This window comes from Chiloscyllium punctatum, chromosome 29, assembly GCF_047496795.1.
Source record: "Chiloscyllium punctatum isolate Juve2018m chromosome 29, sChiPun1.3, whole genome shotgun sequence".
Taxonomy (NCBI): domain Eukaryota; kingdom Metazoa; phylum Chordata; class Chondrichthyes; order Orectolobiformes; family Hemiscylliidae; genus Chiloscyllium; species Chiloscyllium punctatum.
Genome location: NC_092767.1, coordinates 60,078,899 through 60,104,041, shown reverse-complemented (window position 1 = coordinate 60,104,041; position 25,143 = coordinate 60,078,899).

Below are 25,143 nucleotides of genomic sequence, written 5' to 3'. Positions count from 1 at the left end.
CTCCTTTTTTTTTGCTGTTCTCTGTTAATCTTTGTGAGCTTCGCAAGCCTCTGGTTTCCCAATGCCCTTTGCTACTTTATAATGCTTTCTCTTTTGCTTTTATACTGTCCCTGACTTCCCTAGTCAGCCACGGTTGCCTCATCCTCTCTGTACCATGCTTCTTTTTCCCTTGGGATGAATCTCTGCTGGGTCTCCTGAATTACTCTCAGAAACTCCTGCCATTGCTGTTCCATTGTCCTTCCTGCTAAGCTCCTCTCCCAGTCAATTCTACCCAGCTCCTCCCTCATGCCTCTGTAGTTGCCTTTATTTAGCTATCTCTGTTACCCCTTATTCTATCTTCTCTGTCTCAAATTGCAGAGTAAATTCTATCATATAATTGTCAGTGCCTCCTAAGGGTTCTATCACCTTAGAATCCCTTGTGCCTCATTGCACAACACTAAATCCAGTTTTGCCCTGGTCCCTAGTGGGGTCCACCACAAGCTGCTCCTAAAAGCCACATTGCAGACATTCCGTAAATTCCTTTTCTTGCAATCCACTACCAACCTGATTTTCCCAGTGTACCTGCCTTTTGAAATCCCCCATGATCACTGTAACCTTACCTTTCTTACACACCTTCCCTATCTCCTAGTGTACCTTCTGCCCCAAATCCTGACCACTGTTTGGAGGCCTGTAGATAACTCCCATTATGGTTTTTTGACCTTTACGGTTCCTCAATTCTACCCATACTGATTCTATACCATCTGACCCTACTTTGTTTCTTACTACTGATTTAATTTCATTTTTCACTTACAAGTCAACCCCACCCCCTCTGCCTGTCTTTTCGAGTGGATGCAAATCCTTGAATATTCAGCTCCCAATCCCGAACCCCTTGCAGACACGTCTCCATGATGTCCACCATTGTTGAGAGTGTGTTGCTGGAAAAGCGCAGCAGGTCAGGCAGCATCCAAGCAGCAGGAAAATCGACGGTTCGGGCCAGAGCCCTTCATCAGGAAACATTTCTGATGAAGGGCTCCAGCCCGAATGATCGATTCTCCTGCTCCTCGGATGCTGCCTGACCTGCTGCGCTTTTCCAGCAACACACTCTCGACTTTGATTTCCAGCATCTGCAGTCCTCACTTCCTCCATGATGCCCACCAAGTCATACCTGCCAATTTCAATCTGCCCCACAAGCTCAGTTACCTTATTCCATATACTTTGTGCATTCAGATATAACACCTTCAGTTCGGTACTAACCGTCCCTCTTCTCATTGTCATTTGTTTATCCAGTGTGTTTGAAGTTTGATTCCTAATCCTTTCCAATCACACTGTCCTACTGTGGTTTCATATTTTTCAATGCAGTTGCCACACACAGACAGACAGACAGACAGACAGACAGACAGACACACACACACACACACACACACACACACACACACACACACACACACACACACACACACACACACACACACACGTTAATCTGCAGCTTTGCTTCCGATTGGTCGTTATACTTCTTAGAGTTTTACCTGTACCTTGCCACACACACCCCGCCCCCTTCATTGCCTAGCTTAAAGTCCTGTTGACCACCGTATTGACCTTTTTCACTAGAATTCTGGTCCTAGCTCAGTTCAGGAGATGATCCCAATGGGACGGATCCCTCCTGTTTCAGTACTGGTGCCAGTGCCCTGTGAACCCCTCTTTCTCACACCACTCCTTTAGCCACTTCCCTTATTCCCACATCCCTGTGCCAACTTGCATGTGGCTCGGGCAGTAATCCGAAGGTGACATTGAGCTTTTCAGCCTGCTGGTTAGATGTCAAACTTACAATGCACATTGCCCATCTGTTATGGAAACTGTTTGATTCACACCTCCGTAGATTTCTTTAACACTGAAAGCAAAAGTTACATCAAGATTTTTGCATTATACAAGCTTCTTCATTTGTAAACGCTGCTCCGGTATAAAAAGGTTTGAATCGCCCGAATATTGGCCAGACGCAATGTGAGTGGTCAAGTGGACTCAGACAGCGAACCCAATCACCTCTGAGTCTGCAGAGTGTGAGAGCTAAGCTACTATGGACTCCTGAGCAGAACCTTCATGCTGATGCAGTGTCTGAGGCACTACTTTCTAGCCGAGATGTTCAATTGTCTAATTTGCCAGCTAGATGGAAAAAGGTTCTACTTTGAAGTAAGATTGGCACGTTTACTCCATCCAATATTTATCCCCAAATGAACAGCTCTAAAGGCAGATCCTCAAGTCATAGTCATAGAGATCTATAGCACAGAAAAAGGTCCTTCAGCATACCACGTCCATACTGATCAGAAACAATCACCTGATTATTCTACTCATCTCTACCATGGTACCGCTTGTGGTAGCTTGCTGTTCAAACATTGGTTGCCATGACGTTGACAATAAAGCAAATCAATCGACGTTTCTTGCACACCACAACAGCAGCTTCACACCAAAAGTACTTCACTTTGGAAAGCCCCGAGCTTGTGAAAGGTGAGATATAAATGCAAGTCTTTCTTTCAAAGGGAGGAATTAAGGCTGAAATAGATGGGTTGATAGGAAATTGTGAAACAATGAACAAAGTAAAAACGGCCAAATTAAAAACTGAGAGAGCTGCGGACGCTGGAAATCAGAGGCAGAAGCAGAAATTGCTGGAAAAACTCAGAGGTCTGTCAGCATCTGTGGAGAGAAATTAGAGTTAATGTTTTGGGTTCGATGACCCTTCCTCAGAACTGATGGTAGCTACAAAATGGGTGGTTTTTGTGCAGAAGATAGGGAGGAGGGAGGGAGTAAGGAATAAATGATAGGTAGAGATAGAGCTCAAAGAGAGAGGAGAACAGGATAATGATCAGCCTGGGAGAACGAATAGCTATTAGTGGACAATTAGTGGCTAACGATGGGTTGTTATAGCAGACCATGTGATAACGAGGCCTGGTATGTGGGGATTGGGGTGAGGACAAGGAAGAAGGTGTCTCAAGCCCTAACATTGTTGAACTTGGTATGGGGTCTAGAAAGCTGTAGAGTTCCCAAGAGGACAATGGGGTGTTGTTCTTCCTGTTTGCACTGAGCTTTGCTGGAGCCCCGCAGCAAGCCTGAGACAGAGGTATTGGCCAGAGAACAGGGTGGGGTGTTGGAGTGGGAGGCAACTGGAAACTCGGGGTCTTCTTTGCTGACAATACGTAGGCGTTCTGTAAGACGGGTCACCCAGTGTAGAGGAGACCACATTGCGAGTAGCAAATGCAGTAGGCTAGATTGACTGAAGTGCAGGTAAGATGCTGCTTCACCTGGAAGGTGTTTATGGGCCCTTGGATACTGAGGAGGGAGGAAGTAAATGGGCAGCTATTACACCTTCAGCAACTGCAGGAGAAGGTGCCAGGGGAGTGTGGGGTGTGACGGGAGTGAAGGGGGAGTGGACCAGGGTGGCCTGGAGGAAACGCTCTTTGCAGAAGGCTGGCAGGAAAGGGAAATATGTATCTGGTGGTGGCATTCCCCTGGAGGGGACAGAAACGGTGGTTAATAAGCCTCTGGATGTGGATGGTGGTGGGAACTAGGGGTCCCAAATGCTGTAGTGGGAGGGAAGAGAGGAGACGAGGATTAAAAATCACATTGAAATCCGTGTTCAGCACAGTCTGCACACACACCCAACGAAGCCAGGTCCTTTGAACTGATCTTCAGTGTGTTCAATTTGAGTTTTCTATTAAAAGACATGGAACTAGCCTCACCCTTTACCCCCGGCAAGTAGTGGAACATCCAGTTCCCCGAACTCCAAGATCTCGGGCTCCTCCACAAGCCAAATGGATATAACAAGAATCATCACAGCATAAAAACATTGCTGGCAAGATCTTGCGTGTGAAGTACATGTGTAAAGATATTACAATTCTTCCATCATACAATTCACTGGATTCATTATGTTACAGGAAGCAAATCTTCTGCCAACTGAAGGGATAGGACTAAAAGATTAGAGGAGTTTTGCAGTAGATTTAAAAGAAAGTACTATACTTTTATGAAGCACTTGCACAACCTCAAAATGTTGCCAAGCATTCGAAAGCCCCTGAAGGACTTTTCAAAGTGTAGTCACTGTTGTAAGGTGGTAAATGCAGCAGTGAATTGACATACAGCATGTCCACATGAATGGGTCTGTGGTAATGATCACATCATCTGGATTAAAGATATTGGTTGAAGGATATTTATTGCAACAAGGTCATTCACATTCACCTGAGACAGTTGACAGGGCCTCAGGGAAACATCTCATTCTAGTAATGGCATTTCTGACAGCGCAGCACTCCCTCAGGACTAAGCCTCGGGCATTCCCTCAGTACTGACCCTCTCACAGTGCAGCACTCCCTCAGTACTGACCCCCTCACAGTGCAACACTCCCTCAGTACTGACCCTCTCACAGTGCAGCACTCCCTCAGTACTGACCCCCTCACAGTGCGGCACTCCCTCAGTACTGACCCCCTAACAGTGCAACACTCCCTCAGTACTGACCTTCTGACAGTGCGGCACTCCCTCAGTACTGACCCCCTCACAGTGCAACACTCCCTCAGTACTGACCTTCTGACAGTGCGGCACTCCCTCAGTACTGACCCCCTCACAGTGCAACATTCCCTCAGTACTGACCCTCTCACAGTGCAGAATCACTTAGTACTGACTCATTCACAATGCAGCACTCCCTCAGTACTGACCCCCTCACAGTGCAACACTCCCTCAGTACTGACCCTCTGACAGTGTGGCATTCCCTCAGTACTGACCCCCTCACAGTGCAGCACCCCCTCAGTACTGACCCTCTCACAGTGCGGAATCACTCAGTACTGACTCATTCACAGTGCAGCACTTCCTCAGTATTGACCCTCTCACAATGCAGCGCTCCCTCCGTACTGACCCTCCCACAGTGCAGCACTTCCTCAGTATTGACCCTCTCACAATGCAGCACTCCCTCCATACTGACCCTCCCACAGCGCAGCACTCCCTCAGTACTGACCCTCTCACAGTGCGGCACTCCCTCAGTACTGACCCTCTCACAGTGCAGCACTCCCTCAGTACTGACCCCCTCACAGTGCGGCACTCCCTCAGTACTGACCCTCTCACAGTGCAGCACTCCCTCAGTACTGACCCCCTCACAGTGCGGCACTCCCTCAGTACTGACCCTCTCACAGTGCGGCACTCCCTCAGTACTGACCCTCTCACAGTGCAGCACTCCCTCAGTACTGACCCCCTCACAGTGCAGCACTCCCTCAGTACTGACCCCCTAACAGTGCAACACTCCCTCAGTACTGACCTTCTGACAGTGCGGCACTCCCTCAGTACTGACCCCCTCACAGTGCATCACTCCCTCAGTACTGACCTTCTGACAGTGCGGCACTCCCTCAGTACTGACCCCCTCATAGTGCAACATTCCCTCAGTACTGACCCTCTCACAGTGCGGAATCACTCAGTACTGACTCATTCACAATGCAGCACTCCCTCAGTACTGACCCCCTCACAGTGCAACACTCCCTCAGTACTGACGCTCTGACAGTGTGGCATTCCCTCAGTACTGACCCCCTCACAGTGCAGCACCCCCTCAGTACTGACCCTCTCACAGTGCGGAATCACTCAGTACTGACTCATTCACAGTGCAGCACTTCCTCAGTATTGACCCTCTCACAATGCAGCACTCCCTCCGTACTGACCCTCCCACAGTGCAGCACTCCCTCAGTACTGACCCTCTCACAGTGTGGCACTCCCTCAGTACTGACCCTCTCACAGTGCAGCACTCCCTCAGTACTGACCCCCTCACAGTGCGGCACTCCCTCAGTACTGACCCTCTCACAGTGCAGCACTCCCTCAGTACTGACCCCCTCACAGTGCGGCACTCCCTCAGTACTGACCCTCTCACAGTGCGGCACTCCCTCAGTACTGACCCTCTCACAGTGCGGCACTTCCTCAGTACTGACCCCCTCACAGTGCGGCACTCCCTCCGTACTGACCCTCCCACAGTGCAGCACTCCTTCAGTACTGACCCTCTCACAGTGCAGCACTCCCTCAGTACTGACCCTCCCACAGTGCAGCACTCCCTCAGTACTGACCCTCTCACAGTGCAGCACTCCCTCTGTACTGACCCTCTCACAGTGCAGCACTCCCTCAGTACTGACCCCCTCACAGTGCGGCACTCCCTCAGTACTGACCCACCCACAGTGCAGCACTCCCTCAGTACTGACCCACCCACAGTGCAGCACTCCCTCAGTACTGACCCACCCACAGTGCAGCACTCCCTCAGTACTGACCCACCCACAGTGCAGCACTCCCTCAGTACTGACCCTCTCACAGTGCAGCACTCCCTCAGTACTGACCCTCTCACAGTGCAGCACTACCTCAGTAATGACCCCTTCACAATGCGGCACCCCCTCAGTACTGACCCTCTCACAGTGCAGCACTCCCTCAGTACTGACCCTCTCACAGTGCAGCACTTCCTCAGTACTGACCCCCTCACAGTGCAGCACCCCCTCAGTACTGACCCACCCACAGTGCAGCACTCCCTCAGTACTGACCCTCTCACAGTGCAGCACTCCCTCAGTACTGACCCTCTCACAGTGCAGCACTTCCTCAGTACTGACCCCCTCACAGTACAGCACCCCCTCAGTACTGACCCACCCACAGTGCAGCACTCCCTCAGTACTGACCCTCCCACAGTGCAGCACTCCCTCAGTACTGACCCTCTCACAGTGCGGCACTCCCTCAGTACTGACCCTCTCACAGTGCAGCACTCCCTCAGTACTGACCCCCTCACAGTGCGGCACTCCCTCAGTACTGACCCTCTCACAGTGCAGCACTCCCTCAGTACTGACCCCCTCACAGTGCGGCACTCCCTCAGTACTGACCCTCTCACAGTGCGGCACTCCCTCAGTACTGACCCTCTCACAGTGCGGCACTTCCTCAGTACTGACCCCCTCACAGTGCGGCACTCCCTCCGTACTGACCCTCCCACAGTGCAGCACTCCCTCAGTACTGACCCTCTCACAGTGCAGCACTCCCTCAGTACTGACCCTCCCACAGTGCAGCACTCCCTCAGTACTGACCCCCTCACAGTGCGGCACTCCCTCAGTACTGACCCTCTCACAGTGCAGCACTCCCTCAGTACTGACCCCCTCACAGTGCGGCACTCCCTCAGTACTGACCCTCTCACAGTGCGGCACTCCCTCAGTACTGACCCTCTCACAATGCGGCACTTCCTCAGTACTGACCCCCTCACAGTGCGGCACTCCCTCCGTACTGACCCTCCCACAGTGCAGCACTCCCTCAGTACTGACCCTCTCACAGTGCAGCACTCCCTCAGTACTGACCCTCCCACAGTGCAGCACTCCCTCAGTACTGACCCTCTCACGGTGCAGCACTCCCTCTGTACTGACCCTCTCACAGTGCAGCACTCCCTCAGTACTGACCCCCTCACAGTGCGGCACTCCCTCAGTACTGACCCACCCACAGTGCAGCACTCCCTCAGTACTGACCCACCCACAGTGCAGCACTCCCTCAGTACTGACCCACCCACAGTGCAGCACTCCCTCAGTACTGACCCACCCACAGTGCAGCACTCCCTCAGTACTGACCCTCTCACAGTGCAGCACTCCCTCAGTACTGACCCTCTCACAGTGCAGCACTACCTCAGTAATGACCCCTTCACAATGCGGCACCCCCTCAGTACTGACCCTCTCACAGTGCAGCACTCCCTCAGTACTGACCCTCTCACAGTGCAGCACTTCCTCAGTACTGACCCCCTCACAGTGCAGCACCCCCTCAGTACTGACCCACCCACAGTGCAGCACTCCCTCAGTACTGACCCTCTCACAGTGCAGCACTTCCTCAGTACTGACCCCCTCACAGTACAGCACCCCCTCAGTACTGACCCACCCACAGTGCAGCACTCCCTCAGTACTGACCCTCCCACAGTGCAGCACTCCCTCAGTACTGACCCTCTCACAGTGCGGCACTCCCTCAGTACTGACCCTCTCACAGTGCAGCACTCCCTCAGTACTGACCCCCTCACAGTGCGGCACTCCCTCAGTACTGACCCTCTCACAGTGCAGCACTCCCTCAGTACTGACCCCCTCACAGTGCGGCACTCCCTCAGTACTGACCCTCTCACAGTGCGGCACTCCCTCAGTACTGACCCTCTCACAGTGCGGCACTTCCTCAGTACTGACCCCCTCACAGTGCGGCACTCCCTCCGTACTGACCCTCCCACAGTGCAGCACTCCCTCAGTACTGACCCTCTCACAGTGCAGCACTCCCTCAGTACTGACCCTCCCACAGTGCAGCACTCCCTCAGTACTGACCCTCTCACAGTGCAGCACTCCCTCAGTACTGACCCTCTCACAGTGCAGCACTACCTCAGTAATGACCCCTTCACAATGCGGCACCCCCTCAGTACTGACCCTCTCACAGTGCAGCACTCCCTCAGTACTGACCCTCTCACAGTGCAGCACTTCCTCAGTACTGACCCCCTCACAGTGCAGCACCCCCTCAGTACTGACCCACCCACAGTGCAGCACTCCCTCAGTACTGACCCTCTCACAGTGCAGCACTCCCTCAGTACTGACCCTCTCACAGTGCAGCACTTCCTCAGTACTGACCCCCTCACAGTACAGCACCCCCTCAGTACTGACCCACCCACAGTGCAGCACTCCCTCAGTACTGACCCTCTCACAGTGCAGCACTCCGTCAGTAATGACCCCTTCACAATGCGGCACCCCCTCAGTACTGACCCTCTCACAGTGCGGCACTCCCTCAGTACTGACCCTCTCACAGTGCAGCACTTCCTCAGTCCTGACCCCCTCACAGTGCAGCACCCCCTCAGTACTGACCCACCCACAGTGCAGCACTCCCTCAGTACTGACCCTCTCACAGTGCGGAATCACTCAGTGCTGACCACTCACAGTGCGTACTCACCCTGTACTGACCCCCTCACAATGCTGCAGTCCCTCAGTACTGATCCTCTGACAGTGCGGCACTCCCTCAGTACTGACCCTCTCACAGTGCAGCACTCCCTCAGTACTGACCCACTCACAGTGCAGCACCACCTCAGTCCTGACCCACTCACAGTGTAACACTCCCTCAGTACTGACCCTCTCACAGTGCAGCACTCCCTCTGTTCTGAGCCCCTCACAGTGCAGCACTCCCTCAGTACTGACCCCCTCACACTACAGTATTCTGTCTGTACTGACCCTCTCACAGTGCAGCACTCCCTCAGGAATGTAATCTGATGAGAATTTGTACCCCTTCCAAGAGGCATGATCCATCACTACTGCCCCAGTCAGTGCTCAGTACTGTCCATCCTACAGTGTGATGGGTATCAGCCGCATTGCGTCTTGATTCTGACTGCGGCTGATCCAAACCTGGGCCTCAATTTAACATCTCGTTCTAGTCACGGCTTTTCTGACAGCGCAGCACTCCCTCAGGCCTGCCCCTCATCATCCATAGTCACAACACATCCCCAACGTGACAGCACATCAGTACGCCCTATGTGAAATACCCAGGTGCTACTAAACAAAGATCAGATCTTGGTCAGATTCTAGACAGTACTCAGACTATATGGTTAATCAGCTGAATTCTGATCCACAGTGAAAATATTATCATCTCGAATGCTCAGCCTGAATGGCAACGGAAATGCATTCAAAAGGAACTTTCACAAGGGAGTGGATGATTTCAACTCGAGGGAAAACATTTTTATGCAATGTGGATAAGGACACAAGAAACTCAGAGACATTGTGAACTCTTTAAGAGAGATAGTTGGGCATCCGTGGACCTCATACGCTTTTTCTTGTTTGTAATACTCCACACAAATGTAATCCCCACCACCCACCACAAACCTCCCCATGTATCATTACATACAAACAGCATTCTAACTCTGTAAAATAGGTCGAAACAGTCCAAGTTCAATCCACTTTCTGGTCAGTTGACTCCCTGACATTTGTTTCGAACTTGCTCACGTTTGGCATACTGGGGTGAGGGGGGTAATGAGTGTTTCTCATGTTGGGGATAATGGGATAATGAGTGTTTGTTGTGTTGGGGATAATGGGATAATGAGTGTTTGTTGTGTTGGGGGGTAGGGGGGTAATGAGTGTTTGATGTGTTGGGGGGAGGGGGGTAATGAGTGTTTGTTGTGTTGGGGGGAGGGGGGTAATGAGTGTTTGTTGTGTTGGGGAAGGGGGGTAATGAGTGTCTGTCGTGTTGGGGGGAGTAATGAGTGTTTGTCGTGTTGGGGTGAGGGGGTAATGAGTGTTTGTTGTGTTGGGGAAGGGGGGTAATGCGTGTTTGTTGTGTTGGGGTGAGGGGGGGTAATGAGTGTCTGTCGTGTTGGGGGGGTAATGAGTGTTTGTCGTGTTGGGGTGAGGGGGTAATGAATGTTTGTTGTGTTGAGTGAGGGGGGTATTGAGTGTTTGTCGTGTCGCTGGGAGGGGGGGTAATGAGTGTTTGTTGTGTTGAGGGAGGGGGGTAATGATTGTTTGCCGTGTTTGGGGAGGGGGGTATAATGAGTGTTTGTCGTGTTAGGTGAGGGGGGTAATGAGTGTTTGTCGTATTGGGGAGGCGGTTAATGAGTGTTTGTTGTGTTGGGGGGAGGGGGTAATGAGTGCTTGTCCTGTTGGGGTGAGGGGGTAATGAGTGTTTGTTGTGTTTTGGGCAGGGGGGTAATGAGTGTTTGTTATGTTGGGGGGAGTGGGTAATGAGTGTTTGTCATGTTGGGGGTGAGGGGGGGGTAATGAGTGTTTGTTGTGTTGGGGGAGGGGAGTAATGAGTGTTTGTTGTGTTGGGGGAGGGGGGCAATGAGTGTTTACTGTGTTGGGGGGTAGGGGGGTAATGAGCGTTTGTTGTGTTTGGGGGAAGGGGTAATGAGTGTTTGTTGTGTTTGGGGGAGGGGGGTATTGAGTGTTTGTCATGTTGGGGGTAGGGGGTAATGAGTGTCGCGTTGGTGGGAGGGGAATAATGAGTTTTTGTCGTGTTGTGGGGAGGGGGTAATGAATGTTTGTCTTGTTGGAGGGAGGGGAGTAATGAGTGTTTGTTGTGTTGGGGGAGGGGGTAATGAGTGCTTGTCCTGTTGGGGTGAGGGGGTAATGAGTGTTTGTTGTGTTTTGGGCAGGGGGGTAATGAGTGTTTGTTATGTTGGGGGGGAGTGGGTAATGAGTGTTTGTCATGTTGGGGGTGAGGGGGGGTAATGAGTGTTTGTTGTGTTGGGGGAGGGGGGCAATGAGTGTTTACTGTGTTGGGGGTAGGGGGGTAATGAGCATTTGTTGTGTTTGGGGGAAGGGGTAATGAGTGTTTGTTGTGTTTGGGGGAGGGGGGTATTGAGTGTTTGTCATGTTGGGGGTAGGGGGTAATGAGTGTCGCGTTGGTGGGAGGGGAATAATGAGTTTTTGTTGTGTTGTGGGGAGGGGGTAATGAATGTTTGTCTTGTTGGAGGGAGGGGAGTAATGAGTGTTTGTTGTGTTGGGGGGAGGGGGGGTAATGAGTGTTTGTCATGTTGGGGGTAGGGGGTAATGAGTGTTTGTCGTGTTGGGGGGAGGGGGGTAATGAGTGTTTGTCATGTTGGGGGTAGGGGGTAATGAGTGTTTGTCGTGTTGGGGGGAGGGGGTAATGAGTGTTTGTTGTGTTGGGGGTAGGGGGTAATGAGTGTTTGTCATGTTGGGGGTAGGGGGTAATGAGTGTCGCGTTGGTGGGAGGGGGTAATGAGTGTTTGTTGTGTTGGGTGGAGGGGCGCAATGAGTGTTTGTTGTGTTGGGGGGAAGGGGGGTAATGAGTGTTTGTTGTGTTGGGGGAGGGGGGGTTAATGAGTGTTTGTCGTGTTGTAGGGAGGGGGGTAATGAGTGTTTGCCATGTTGGGGGGGGGGGGGGTAATGAGCGTTTGTCGTGTTGGGTGAGGGGGGTAATAAGTGTTTGTCCTATTGGGGGAGGGGGGTAATGAGTGTTTGTTGTGTTGGGGGAGGGGGGTAATGAATGTTTGTCTTGTTGGGGGTGAGGCGGTAATGAGTGCTTGTGTTGGGGTGAGGGGAGTAATGACTGTTGTGTTGGGAGAGGGGGGTAATGAGTGTTTGTCATGTTGGGGCGAGGGGGGTAATGAGTGTTTGTTGTGTTGGTGGGGAGGGGGGGTAATCAGTTTTAGTCGTGTTGGGAGTGAGGGGGGTAATAAGTGTTTGTTGTGTTGGGGGAGGGGTGTAATGAATGTTTGTTGTGTTGGGGAGGGGAGTAATGAGTGTTTGTTGTGTTGGGGGGAGGCGGGTAATGAGTGTTTGTTGTGTTGGTGGGGAGGGGGGGTAATGAGTTTTAGTCATGTTGGGGGTGAGGGGGGTAATGAGTGTTTGTTGTGTTGGGGGAGGGGAGTAATGAATGTTTGTTGTGTTGGGGGTAGGGGGTAATGTGTGTTTGTCGTGTTGGGGGTAGAGGGTAATGAGTGTTTGTCGTGTTGAGGGTGAGGGGGTAATGAGTGTTGTGTTGGAGGTGAGGGGGTATTGAGTGTTGTGTTGGGGAGGGGGAGTGACCGTTTGTTGTGTTTGGGGGAGGGGGGTAATGAGTGTTTGTTGTGTTTGGGGGAGGGGGGTAATTAGTGTTTGTTGTGTTGGGGGGAGGGGGGTAATGAGTGTTTGTTGTGTTGGGGTGAGGGGGTAATGAGTATTTGTTGTGTTGGGTGGAGGTGGGTAATGAGTGTTTGTTGTGTTGGGGGGAGGGGGGTAATGAGTGTTTGTTGTGTGGGGGTGAGGGGGTAATGAGTGTTTGTTTTGTTGGGGGTAGGGGGTAATGAGTGTTTGTCGTGTTGGGGGGAGGGGGGGTAGTGAGTGTTTGCCTTGTTAGGGGAGGGTGGTAATGAGTGTTTGTCGTGTTGGGGGGTAATGAGTGTTTGTTGTGTTGGGGTAGGGGGGTAATGAGCGTTTGTTGTGTTTGGGGGACGGGGTAATGAGTGTTTCTTGTGTTGGGGGAGGGGCGGTAATGTGTGTTTGTTGTGTTGGGGGGAGGGGGTAATGAGTGTTTGTTGTGTTGGGGGTAGGGGGTAATGAGTATTTGTTGTGTTGGGTGGAGGTGGGTAATGAATGTTTGTTGTGTTGGGTGGAGGGGGGCAATGAGTGTTTGTTGGGGGAAGGGGGGTAATGAATGTTTGTTGTGTTGAGGGTAGGGGGTAATGAGCGTTTGTTGTGTTGGGGGAGGGGGGTTAATGAGTGTTTGTCGTGTTGGGGGGAGGGGGTAATAAGTGTTTGTCATGTTGGAGGTAAGGAGGTAATGAGCGTTTTTTGTGTTGGGGAGGGGCTAATGAATGTTTGTCGTGTTGGGGGGAGGGGTATAATGAGTGTTTGTCGTGTTGGGGGGAGGGGGGTAATGAGTGTTTGCCTTGTTAGGGGAGGGTGGTAATGAGTGTTTGTCATGTTGGGGGGAGGAGGGTAATGAGTGTTTGTTGTGTTGTAGTAGGGGGGTAATGAGCATTTGTTGTGTTTGGGGGGGGTAATGAGTGTTTGTTGTGTTGGGGAAGGGCGTAATGTGTGTTTGTTGTGTTGGGGGGAGGGGGTAATGAGTGTTTGTTGTGATGGGTGGAGGGGGCAATGAGTGTTTGTTGTGTTGGGGTAGGGGGGTAATGAGTGTTTGTTGTGTTGGGGGTGAGGGGGTAATGAGTGTTTATTCTGTTGCGGGAGGGGAGTAATGAATGATTGTTGTGTTGTGGGGAGGGGGGTTAATGAGTGTTTGTCGTGTTGGGGGGAGGGGGTAATGAGTGTTTGTCATGTTGAGGGTAAGGGGGTAATGAGCGTTTTTTGTGTTGGGGAGGGGCTAATGAATGTTTGTTGTGTTGGGGGGAGGGGTATAATGAGTGTTTGTTGTGTTGAGGGAGGGGGGTATTCAGTATTTGTTGTGTTGGTGGGGGAGGGGGGTAATGAGTGTTTGTTGTGTTGGGGGAGGGGGGAAATGAGTGTTTGTTGTGTTGGGGGAGGGGGGAAATGAATGCTTGTCTTGTTGGGGGGGAGGGAGGTAATGAGTGTTTGCTGTGTTGGGGTGAGGGGGTAATGACTGTTTGTTATGTTGGGGTAAGGGGGTTAATGAGTGTTTGTTGTATTGGGGTGAGGGGGTAATGACTGTTTGTTGTGTTGGGGTGAGGGGGTACTGAGTGTTTGTTGTGTTGGGGAGGGGAGTTAATGAGTGTTTGTTGTGTTGGGGGTAGGGGGTAATGAGTGTTTGTTGTGTTGGAGGTGAGGGGGTAATGAGTGTTTGTTGTGTTGGGGAGGGGGGTTAATGAGTGTTTATCGTGTTGGGGGGAGGGGGTAATGAGTGTTTGTTGTGTTGGAGGTGAGGGGGTAATGAATGTTGTGTTGGGGAGGGGGGTTAATGAGTGTTTGTCATGTTGGGGGGAGGGGGGTAATGAGTGTTTGTTGTGTTTGGGGGAGGGGTGTAATGAGTGTTTGTTGTGTTGGGGGTAAGGGGGTAATGAGTGTTTGTTGTGTTGGGGGTAAGGGGGTAATGAGTGTTTGTTGTGTTGGGGAGGGGAGTAATGAGTATTTGCTGTGTTGGGTGGAGGTGGGTAATGAGTGTTTGTTGTGTTGGGGGAGGGGGGAAATGAATGCTTGTCTTGTTGGGGGGAATGGCGTAATGAGTGTTTGCTGTGTTGGAGTGAGGGGGTAATGACTGTTTGTTGTGTTGGGGTGAGGGTAATGAGTATTTGTTGTGTTTGGGGGAGGGGGTAATGAGTGTTTGTTGTGTTGGGGGTGAGGGGGTAATGAGTATTTGTTGTGTTGTGGGGAGGGGGCAATGAGTGTTTGTTGTGTTGGGGGGAGGGGGTAATGAATGTTTGTTGTGTTGGGTGGAGGGGGGCAATGAGTGTTTGTTGGGGGAAGGGGGGTAATGAATGTTTGTTGTGTTGAGGGTAGGGGGTAATGAGCGTTTGTTGTGTTGGGGGAGGGGGGTTAATGAGTGTTTGTCGTGTTGGGGGGAGGGGGTAATAAGTGTTTGTCATGTTGGGGGTAAGGGGGTAATGAGCGTTTTTTGTGTTGGGGAGGGGCTAATGAATGTTTGTCGTGTTGGGGGGAGGGGTATAATGAGTGTTTGTCGTGTTGGGGGGAGGGGGGTAATGAGTGTTTGCCTTGTTAGGGGAGTGTGGTAATGAGTGTTTGTCATGTTGGGGGGAGGAGGGTAATGAGTGTTTGTTGTGTTGTAGTAGGGGGGTAATGAGCATTTGTTGTGTTTGGGGGGGGTAATGAGTGTTTGTTGTGTTGGGGAAGGGCGTAATGTGTGTTTTTTGTGCTGGGGGGAGGAGGTAATGAGTGTTTGTTGTGGTGGGTGGAGGGGGCAATGAGTGTTTGTTGTGTTGGGGTAGGGGGGTAATGAGTGTTTGTTGTGTTGGGGGTGAGGGGGTAATGAGTGTTTATTCTGTTGCGGGAGGGGAGTAATAAATGATTGTTGTGTTGTGGGGAGGGGGGTTAATGAGTGTTTGTCGTGTTGGGGGGAGGGGGTAATGAGTGTTTGTCATGTTGGGGGTAAGGGGGTAATGAGCGTTTTTTGTGTTGGGGAGGGGCTATGAATGTTTGTCGTGTTGGGGGGAGGGGTATAATGAGTGTTTGTCGTGTTGGGGGGAGGGGGGTAATGAGTGTTTGCCTTGTTAGGGGAGGGTGGTAATGAGTGTTTGTCATGTTGGGGGGAGGAGGGTAATGAGTGTTTGTTGTGTTGTAGTAGGGGGGTAATGAGCATTTGTTGTGTTTGGGGGGGGTAATGAGTGTTTGTTGTGTTGGGGAAGGGCGTAATGTGTGTTTGTTGTGTTGGGGTAAGGGGGTAATGAGTGTTTGTTGTGGTGGGTGGAGGGGGCAATGAGTGTTTGTTGTGTTGGGGTAGGGGGGTAATGAGTGTTTGTTGTGTTGGGGGTGAGGGGGTAATGAGTGTTTATTCTGTTGCGGGAGGGGAGTAATAAATGATTGTTGTGTTGTGGGGAGGGGGGGTTAATGGGTGTTTGTCGTGTTGGGGGGAGGGGGTAATGAGTGTTTGTCATGTTGGGGGTAAGGGGGTAATGAGCGTTTATTCTGTTGGGGGAGGGGAGTAATGAATGATTGTTGTGTTGGGGGAGGGGGGTTAATGAGTGTTTGTCGTGTTGGGGGGAGGGGGTAATGAGTGTTTGTCATGTTGTGGGTAAGGGGGTAATGAGCGTTTTTTTGTGTTGGGGAGGGGCTAATGAATGTTTGTCGTGTTGGGGGGAGGGGTATAATGAGTGTTTGTCGTGTTGGGGGGAGGGGGGTAATGAGTGTTTGCCTTGTTAGGGGAGGGTGGTAATGAGTGTTTGTCGTGTTGGGGGGAGGAGGGTAATGAATGTTTGTTGTGTTGTAGTAGGGGGGTAATGAGCATTTGTTGTGTTTGGGGGGGTAATGAGTGTTTGTTGTGTTGGGGGTAGGGGGGGTAATGATTGTTTGTTGTGTTGTGGGAGGGGGGTTAATGAGTGTTTGTCATGTTGGGGTGAGGGTGTAATGAGTGTTTGTTCTGTTGGGGGGACGGGAGTAATGAGTGTTTGGTGTGTTGGGGGTAAGGGGGTAATGAGTGTTTGTTGTGTTGGGGGTAGGGGGGTAATGATTGTTTGTTGTGTTGTGGGAGGGGGGTTAATGAGTGTTTGTCATGTTGGGGTGAGGGTGTAATGAGTGTTTGTTCTGTTGGGGGGACGGGAGTAATGAGTGTTTGTTGTGTTGGGGGTAAGGGGGTAATGAGTGTTTGTCGTGTTGGGGGAGGGGGTATTCAGTATTTGTTGTGTTGGTGGGAGGGGGGTAATGAGTGTTTGTTGTGTTGGGGGAGGGGGGAAATGAGTGTTTGTTGTGTTGGGGGAGGGGGGAAATGAATGCTTGTCTTGTTGGGGGGAGGGAGGTAATGAGTGTTTGCTGTGTTGGGGTGAGGGGGTAATGACTGTTTGTTATGTTGGGGTGAGGGGGTAATGAATGTTTGTTGTGTTGAGTGAGGGGGGTATTGAGTGTTTGTCGTGTCGCTGGGAGGGGGGTAATGAGTGTTTGTTGTGTTGGGGGAGGGGGGTAATGATTGTTTGCCGTGTTTGGGGAGGGGGGTATAATGAGTGTTTGTCGTGTTAGGTGAGGGGGGTAATGAGTGTTTGTCGTATTGGGGAGGCGGTTAATGAGTGTTTGTTGTGTTGGGGGGAGGGGGGTAATGAGTGCTTGTCCTGTTGGGGTGAGGGGGTAATGAGTGTTTGTTGTGTTTTGGGCAGGGGGGTAATGAGTGTTTGTTATGTTGGGGGGAGTGGGTAATGAGTGTTTGTCATGTTGGGGGTGAGGGGGGTAATGAGTGTTTGTTGTGTTGGGGGAGGGGAGTAATGAGTGTTTGTTGTGTTGGGGGAGGGGGGCAATGAGTGTTTACTGTGTTGGGGGTAGGGGGGTAATGAGCGTTTGTTGTGTTTGGGGGAAGGGGTAATGAGTGTTTGTTGTGTTTGGGGGAGGGGGGTATTGAGTGTTTGTCATGTTGGGGGTAGGGGGTAATGAGTGTCGCGTTGGTGGGAGGGGAATAATGAGTTTTTGTCGTGTTGTGGGGAGGGGGTAATGAATGTTTGTCTTGTTGGAGGGAGGGGAGTAATGAGTGTTTGTTGTGTTGGGGGAGGGGGTAATGAGTGCTTGTCCTGTTGGGGTGAGGGGGTAATGAGTGTTTGTTGTGTTTTGGGCAGGGGGGTAATGAGTGTTTGTTATGTTGGGGGGAGTGGGTAATGAGTGTTTGTCATGTTGGGGGTGAGGGGGGGTAATGAGTGTTTGTTGTGTTGGGGGAGGGGGGCAATGAGTGTTTACTGTGTTGGGGGTAGGGGGGTAATGAGCATTTGTTGTGTTTGGGGGAAGGGGTAATGAGTGTTTGTTGTGTTTGGGGGAGGGGGGTATTGAGTGTTTGTCATGTTGGGGGTAGGGGGGTAATGAGTGTCGCGTTGGTGGGAGGGGAATAATGAGTTTTTGTTGTGTTGTGGGGAGGGGGTAATGAATGTTTGTCTTGTTGGAGGGAGGGGAGTAATGAGTGTTTGTTGTGTTGGGGGGAGGGGGGTAATGAGTGTTTGTCATGTTGGGGGTAGGGGGTAATGAGTGTTTGTCGTGTTGGGGGGAGGGGGTAATGAGTGTTTGTCATGTTGGGGGTAGGGGGTAATGAGTGTTTGTTGTGTTTGGGGGAGGGGGTAATGAGTGTTTGTCATGTTGGGGGTAGGTGGTAATGAGTGTCGCGTTGGTGGGAGGGGGTAATGAGTGTTTGTTGTGTTGGGTGGCGGGGCGCAATGAGTGTTTGTTGTGTTGGGGAAAGGGGGGTAATGAGTGTTTGTTGTGTTGGGGGTGAGGGGGTAATGAGTGTTTGTCATGTTGGGGGTAGGGGGTAATGAGTGTCGCGTTGGTGGGAGGGGGTAATGAGTGTTTGTTGTGTTGGGTGGAGGGGCGCAATGAGTGTTTGTTGTGTTGGGGGGAAGGGGGGTAATGAGTGTTTGTTGTGTTGGGGTGAGGGAGGTAATGAGTGTTTGTTGTGTTGGGGTGAGGGAGGTAATGAGTGTTTGTTGTGTTGGGGTGAGGGAGGTAATGAGTGTTTGTTGTGTTGGGGGGGTTAATGAGTGTTTGTCGTGTTGTAGGGAGGGGGGTAATGAGTGTTTGCCATGTTGGGGGGGGGGGTAATGAGCGTTTGTCGTGTTGGGTGAGGGGGGTAATAAGTGTTTGTCCTATTGGGGGAGGGGGTAATGAGTGTTTGTTGTGTTGGGGGAGGGGGGTAATGAATGTTTGTCTTGTTGGGGGTGAGGCGGTAATGAGTGCTTGTGTTGGGGTGAGGGAGTAATGACTGTTGTGTTGGGAGAGGGGGGTAATGAGTGTTTGTTGTGTTGGGGCGAGGGGGGTAATGAGTGTTTGTTGTGTTGGTGGGGAGGGGGGTAATGAGTTTTAGTCGTGTTGGGGGTGAGGGGGGTAATGAGTGTTTGTTGTGTTGGGGGAGGGGTGTAATGAATGTTTGTTGTGTTGGGGGAGGGGAGTAATGAGTGTTTGTTGTGTTGGGTGGAGGCGGGTAATGAGTGTTTGTTGTGTTGGTGGGGAGGGGTGTAATGAGTTTTAGTCGTGTTGGGGGTGAGGGGGGTAATGAGTGTTTGTTGTGTTGGGGGAGGGGAGTAATGAATGTTTGTTGTGTTGGGGGTAGGGGGTAATGTGTGTTTGTTGTGTTGGGGGTAGAGGGTAATGAGTGTTTGTCGTGTTGAGGGTGAGGGGGTAATGAGTGTTGTGTTGGAGGTGAGGGGGTAATGAGTGTTGTGTTGGGGAGGGGGGAGTGAGCGTTTGTTGTGTTGGGGGAGGGGGGTAATGAGTGTTTGTTGTGTTTGGGGGAGGGGGGTAATTAGTGTTTGTTGTGTTGGGGATAAGGGGGTAATGAGTGTTTGTTGTGTTGGGGTGAGGGGGTAATGAGTATTTGTTGTGTTGGGTGGAGGGGGGTAATGAGTGTTTGTTGTGTTGGGGGAGGGGGGTAATGAGTGTTTGTTGTGTTGGGGGTGAGGGGGGTAATGAGTGTTTGTTTTGTTGGGGGTAGGGGGTAATGAGTGTTTGTCGTGTTGGGGGGAGGGGGGTAGTAGAGTGTTTGCCTTGTTAGGGGAGGGTGGTAATGAGTGTTTGTCGTGTTGGGGGGAGGGGGGGTAATGAGTGTTTGTTGTGTTGGGGTAGGGGGGTAATGAGCATTTGTTGTGTTTGGGGGACGGGGGTAATGAGTGTTTTATGTGTTGGTGGAGGGGCGTAATGTGTGTTTGTTGTGTTGGGGGGAGGGGTAATGAGTGTTTGTTGTGTTTGGGGGAGGGGGGTATTGAGTGTTTGTCATGTTGGGGGTAGGGGGTAATGAGTGTCGCGTTGGTGGGAGGGGAATAATGAGTTTTTGTCGTGTTGTGGGGAGGGGGTAATGAATGTTTGTCTTGTTGGAGGGAGGGGAGTAATGAGTGTTTGTTGTGTTGGGGGAGGGGGTAATGAGTGCTTGTCCTGTTGGGGTGAGGGGGTAATGAGTGTTTGTTGTGTTTTGGGCAGGGGGGTAATGAGTGTTTGTTATGTTGGGGGGAGTGGGTAATGAGTGTTTGTCATGTTGGGGGTGAGGGGGGGTAATGAGTGTTTGTTGTGTTGGGGGAGGGGAGTAATGAGTGTTTGTTGTGTTGGGGGAGGGGGGCAATGAGTGTTTACTGTGTTGGGGGTAGGGGGGTAATGAGCGTTTGTTGTGTTTGGGGGAAGGGGTAATGAGTGTTTGTTGTGTTTGGGGGAGGGGGGTATTGAGTGTTTGTCATGTTGGGGGTAGGGGGTAATGAGTGTCGCGTTGGTGGGAGGGGAATAATGAGTTTTTGTCGTGTTGTGGGGAGGGGGTAATGAATGTTTGTTTTGTTGGAGGGAGGGGAGTAATGAGTGTTTGTTGTGTTGGGGGTAGGGGGTAATGAGTGTTTGTCATGTTGGGGGTAGGGGGTAATGAGTGTTTGTCGTGTTGGGGGGAGGGGGTAATGAGTGTTTGTTGTGTTGGGGGTAGGGGGTAATGAGTGTTTGTCGTGTTGGGGGGAGGGGGTAATGAGTGTTTGTTGTGTTGGGGGTAGGGGGTAATGAGTGTTTGTCATGTTGGGGGTAGGGGGTAATGAGTGTCGCGTTGGTGGGAGGGGGTAATGAGTGTTTGTTGTGTTGGGTGGAGGGGCGCAATGAGTGTTTGTTGTGTTGGGGGGAAGGGGGGTAATGAGTGTTTGTTGTGTTGGGGATGGGGGGGTTAATGAGTGTTTGTCGTGTTGTAGGGAGGGGGGTAATGAGTGTTTGCCATGTTGGGGGGGGGGGGGGGTAATGAGCGTTTGTCGTGTTGGGTGAGGGGGGTAATAAGTGTTTGTCCTATTGGGGGAGGGGGTAATGAGTGTTTGTTGTGTTGGGGGAGGGGGGTAATGAATGTTTGTCTTGTTGGGGGTGAGGCGGTAATGAGTGCTTGTGTTGGGGTGAGGGAGTAATGACTGTTGTGTTGGGAGAGGGGGGTAATGAGTGTTTGTCATGTTGGGGCGAGGGGGGTAATGAGTGTTTGTTGTGTTGGTGGGGAGGGGGGTAATCAGTTTTAGTCGTGTTGGGAGTGAGGGGGGTAATAAGTGTTTGTTGTGTTGGGGGAGGGGTGTAATGAATGTTTGTTGTGTTGGGGAGGGGAGTAATGAGTGTTTGTTGTGTTGGGGGGAGGCGGGTAATGAGTGTTTGTTGTGTTGGTGGGGAGGGGGGTAATGAGTTTTAGTCATGTTGGGGGTGAGGGGGGTAATGAGTGTTTGTTGTGTTGGGGGAGGGGAGTAATGAATGTTTGTTGTGTTGGGGGTAGGGGGTAATGTGTGTTTGTCGTGTTGGGGGTAGAGGGTAATGAGTGTTTGTCGTGTTGAGGGTGAGGGGGTAATGAGTGTTGTGTTGGAGGTGAGGGGGTAATGAGTGTTGTGTTGGGGAGGGGGAGTGACCGTTTGTTGTGTTTGGGGGAGGGGGGGTAATGAGTGTTTGTTGTGTTTGGGGGAGGGGGGGTAATTAGTGTTTGTTGTGTTGGGGGGAGGGGGGTAATGAGTGTTTGTTGTGTTGGGGTGAGGGGGTAATGAGTATTTGTTGTGTTGGGTGGAGGTGGGTAATGAGTGTTTGTTGTGTTGGGGGGAGGGGGGTAATGAGTGTTTGTTGTGTGGGGGTGAGGGGGTAATGAGTGTTTGTTTTGTTGGGGGTAGGGGGTAATGAGTGTTTGTCGTGTTGGGGGGAGGGGGGTAGTGAGTGTTTGCCTTGTTAGGGGAGGGTGGTAATGAGTGTTTGTCGTGTTGGGGGGTAATGAGTGTTTGTTGTGTTGGGGTAGGGGGGTAATGTGTGTTTGTTGTGTTGGGGGGAGGGGGTAATGAGTGTTTGTTGTGTTGGGGGTAGGGGGTAATGAGTATTTGTTGTGTTGGGTGGAGGTGGGTAATGAATGTTTGTTGTGTTGGGTGGAGGGGGGGCAATGAGTGTTTGTTGGGGGAAGGGGGGTAATGAATGTTTGTTGTGTTGAGGGTAGGGGGTAATGAGCGTTTGTTGTGTTGGGGGAGGGGGGTTAATGAGTGTTTGTCGTGTTGGGGGGAGGGGGTAATAAGTGTTTGTCATGTTGGGGGTAAGGAGGTAATGAGCGTTTTTTGTGTTGGGGAGGGGCTAATGAATGTTTGTCGTGTTGGGGGGAGGGGTATAATGAGTGTTTGTCGTGTTGGGGGGAGGGGGGTAATGAGTGTTTGCCTTGTTAGGGGAGGGTGGTAATGAGTGTTTGTCATGTTGGGGGGAGGAGGGTAATGAGTGTTTGTTGTGTTGTAGTAGGGGGGTAATGAGCATTTGTTGTGTTTGGGGGGGGTAATGAGTGTTTGTTGTGTTGGGGAAGGGCGTAATGTGTGTTTGTTGTGTTGGGGGGAGGAGGTAATGAGTTTTGTTGTGATGGGTGGAGGGGGCAATGAGTGTTTGTTGTGTTGGGGTAGGGGGGTAATGAGTGTTTGTTGTGTTGGGGGTGAGGGGGTAATGAGTGTTTATTCTGTTGCGGGAGGGGAGTAATGAATGATTGTTGTGTTGTGGGGAGGGGGGTTAATGAGTGTTTGTCGTGTTGGGGGGAGGGGGTAATGAGTGTTTGTCATGTTGAGGGTAAGGGGGTAATGAGCGTTTTTTGTGTTGGGGAGGGGCTAATGAATGTTTGTTGTGTTGGGGGGAGGGGTATAATGAGTGTTTGTCGTGTTGGGGGGAGGGGGGGTAATGAGTGTTTGCCTTGTTAGGGGAGGGTGGTAATGAGTGTTTGTCGTGTTGGGGGGAGGAGGGTAATGAGTGTTTGTTGTGTTGTAGTAGGGGGGTAATGAGCATTTGTTGTGTTTGGGGGGGGTAATGAGTGTTTGTTGTGTTGGGGGTAGGGGGGTAATGATTGTTTGTTGTGTTGTGGGAGGGGGGTTAATGAGTGTTTGTCATGTTGGGGTGAGGGTGTAATGAGTGTTTGTTCTGTTGGGGGGACGGGAGTAATGAGTGTTTGTTGTGTTGGGGGTAAGGGGGTAATGAGTGTTTGTCGTGTTGGGGGAGGGGGGTATTCAGTATTTGTTGTGTTGGTGGGAGGGGGGTAATGAGTGTTTGTTGTGTTGGGGGAGGGGGGAAATGAGTGTTTGTTGTGTTGGGGGAGGGGGGAAATGAATGCTTGTCTTGTTGGGGGGAGGGAGGTAATGAGTGTTTGCTGTGTTGGGGTGAGGGGGTAATGACTGTTTGTTATGTTGGGGTAAGGGGGTTAATGAGTGTTTGTTGTATTGGGGTGAGGGGGTAATGACTGTTTGTTGTGTTGGGGTGAGGGGGTACTGAGTGTTTGTTGTGTTGGGGAGGGGAGTTAATGAGTGTTTGTTGTGTTGGGGGTAGGGTGTAATGAGTGTTTGTTGTGTTGGAGGTGAGGGGGGTAATGAGTGTTTGTTGTGTTGGGGAGGGGGGTTAATGAGTGTTTATCGTGTTGGGGGGAGGGGGTAATGAGTGTTTGTTGTGTTGGAGGTGAGGGGGTAATGAATGTTGTGTTGGGGAGGGGGGTTAATGAGTGTTTGTCATGTTGGGGGGAGGGGGGTAATGAGTGTTTGTTGTGTTTGGGGGAGGGGTGTAATGAGTGTTTGTTGTGTTGGGGGTAAGGGGGTAATGAGTGTTTGTTGTGTTGGGGGTAAGGGGGTAATGAGTGTTTGTTGTGTTGGGGAGGGGAGTAATGAGTATTTGCTGTGTTGGGTGGAGGTGGGTAATGAGTGTTTGTTGTGTTGGGGGAGGGGGGAAATGAATGCTTGTCTTGTTGGGGGGAGTGGCGTAATGAGTGTTTGCTGTGTTGGAGTGAGGGGGTAATGACTGTTTGTTGTGTTGGGGTGAGGGTAATGAGTATTTGTTGTGTTTGGGGGAGGGGGTAATGAGTGTTTGTTGTGTTGGGGGTGAGGGGGGTAATGAGTATTTGTTGTGTTGTGGGGAGGGGGCAATGAGTGTTTGTTGTGTTGGGGGAGGGGGTAATGAATGTTTGTTGTGTTGGGTGGAGGGGGGCAATGAGTGTTTGTTGGGGGAAGGGGGGTAATGAATGTTTGTTGTGTTGAGGGTAGGGGGTAATGAGCGTTTGTTGTGTTGGGGGAGGGGGGTTAATGAGTGTTTGTCGTGTTGGGGGGAGGGGGTAATAAGTGTTTGTCATGTTGGGGGTAAGGGGGTAATGAGCGTTTTTTGTGTTGGGGAGGGGCTAATGAATGTTTGTCGTGTTGGGGGGAGGGGTATAATGAGTGTTTGTCGTGTTGGGGGGAGGGGGGTAATGAGTGTTTGCCTTGTTAGGGGAGGGTGGTAATGAGTGTTTGTCGTGTTGGGGGGAGGAGGGTAATGAGTGTTTGTTGTGTTGTAGTAGGGGGGTAATGAGCATTTGTTGTGTTTGGGGGGGGTAATGAGTGTTTGTTGTGTTGGGGAAGGGGCGTAATGTGTGTTTTTTGTGCTGGGGGGAGGGGGTAATGAGTGTTTGTTGTGGTGGGTGGAGGGGGCAATGAGTGTTTGTTGTGTTGGGGTAGGGGGGTAATGAGTGTTTGTTGTGTTGGGGGTGAGGGGGTAATGAGTGTTTATTCTGTTGCGGGAGGGGAGTAATAAATGATTGTTGTGTTGTGGGGAGGGGGGTTAATGAGTGTTTGTCGTGTTGGGGGGAGGGGGGTAATGAGTGTTTGTCATGTTGGGGGTAAGGGGGTAATGAGCGTTTTTTGTGTTGGGGAGGGGCTATGAATGTTTGTCGTGTTGGGGGGAGGGGTATAATGAGTGTTTGTCGTGTTGGGGGGAGGGGGGTAATGAGTGTTTGCCTTGTTAGGGGAGGGTGGTAATGAGTGTTTGTCATGTTGGGGGGAGGAGGGTAATGAGTGTTTGTTGTGTTGTAGTAGGGGGGTAATGAGCATTTGTTGTGTTTGGGGGGGGTAATGAGTGTTTGTTGTGTTGGGGAAGGGCGTAATGTGTGTTTGTTGTGTTGGGGTAAGGGGGTAATGAGTGTTTGTTGTGGTGGGTGGAGGGGGCAATGAGTGTTTGTTGTGTTGGGGTAGGGGGGTAATGAGTGTTTGTTGTGTTGGGGGTGAGGGGGTAATGAGTGTTTATTCTGTTGCGGGAGGGGAGTAATAAATGATTGTTGTGTTGTGGGGAGGGGGGGTTAATGGGTGTTTGTCGTGTTGGGGGGAGGGGGTAATGAGTGTTTGTCATGTTGGGGGTAAGGGGG